Raw genomic sequence first — 1,660 nt, forward strand, 5'->3', positions numbered from 1 at the left:
CAGCTGCCTCTGAAACGGCTGCCCTTCCCATCCTACTCTGCTGGCGTAAAATGGCTTCAAGGTGCCTGAGGCACCCGGGTTAGGGAGGGAGGGATGGAGGGAGGAACATCAGGGCAGGGCAGGGAAGGGCAGGGCAGGGCAGGGCAGGGCAGGGCAGGGCAGGGGGGTTTCCATCATCCCAGGACCAAATTAAGAAAGAGGAAAGCCCCCAGTGCAAGTTTGAAGTCCGAATTGTTCATTCCCAAGAGCAGAATGTTTATTCCAATAAATCCAATTTGGGTTCGGGGTTGGTTTTTTTTTTTTTAGGTTTCCAATTGTGACCACAATATTTCACCAAAGGGAAATATTATCCAGGGATTCGCAGCCGGACACAGAGAGTGATCGAGGTCATGGTTGAGCACCGAGAGAGGAGAGGGTGAAAACAAAATAAATAAAAAGCAAATGGAAGGAAGAAATGAAAGAATGAGTTAAACTCCAGTGTGTCAGGCACGGCCAACTCTGGCTTCGGGATAGAGCACCCTGCCGGGACGCTGGCACACATCCCCTGTGCTGGGTGAGGCTCTCAGCTCCCCAGCCCCGAAAGTTTAGAAACTGGGCAGCTTTTCCACCTTTTTTGGCATTTGGGGGCTTTTGCACATTCAGCTTCATCGCTTGGGCACAGCGTCGCCGGCTCAGGCAGACGGAAGGGTGGGGGACACGGGTGTGCGCTGCCATTGTCCTCTTCTTCCCAGTCTCTTGCTGGGAGAAGAGGCCAATCCTTTCCTCTTCTCCCTCCCTGCTCCCCTTTGGGTTTGGCACCCCTTTTCTTGAGGGAAAACCCGCTGTGCTCGTGTCCTTCCTGGTTTCTGGGTGACATTTGGTTGAGGGTGACCATGGAGAAAAGCCTCTGCCTGGGGCAGCCACTCCCCGCGTCCTTCTCTATACCATCGCCTTTAAAAATGACCTTAAACTCCTCCCAGCCCGGTACCTGCTCACCGAGCACCGATGTCGAGCCCGGGGGCAACCGGGGCAGTGAGGGAGGGGAGATCCAGAAAGGAAAGCACTAGCCGAGAGAAAAGATGGGATTTGCCTTTGGCACCATGGCTGACGCTCGGGAGAGGCGTTGGGGACGCGAGGGGGATGGCAGGGACGCGAGGGGTCGGCAGGGTCCCCCGCTCTTACCGGCTTTCAGGAGGATGATTTGGTCGTTCTGGCAGAGCTCCATGAAGCCGTCGATGCGCTTGGCAAACTCCACCACGTACTGGATGGCGTTGGAGATCTGCAGCGAGCACTGCTGCCACATGGCCTCGCAGCTCTGCCAACACAGCGGGGATGTCCCTTAGGGCTCGCCGCCGCCCCGTCACCTGGGGTTTGCTGCCACCACGTTGCCCTGGCTCTGCTGTCCCTCCTGTCCCCACTGCACGGGGCAGGGAAGGGACCCAGGTGCCGTGCCACCCACGGGTGGTGGTGGCACTGGGACACCTGGGACATGACCTGCCACCCACACCCCCACATCCTCCCCAACGGGGCTTTTGCAGCTCCCAAAGCACCGAAAGACCCCCCCTCTTCCTCCTCGCCTTCCTCCCTGCCTCGGCGCAGCCCTGGGGGACAATGGTGGCCCTTGCTGAGGGCTGCGGTGGCTCTGGACGTGGCGGGGGGCCGGGGGGGGGCTGGGCGGGGG

Source organism: Pygoscelis adeliae, unplaced genomic scaffold (assembly GCF_000699105.1).
Source record: "Pygoscelis adeliae isolate BGI_AS28 unplaced genomic scaffold, ASM69910v1 Scaffold537, whole genome shotgun sequence".
Taxonomy (NCBI): domain Eukaryota; kingdom Metazoa; phylum Chordata; class Aves; order Sphenisciformes; family Spheniscidae; genus Pygoscelis; species Pygoscelis adeliae.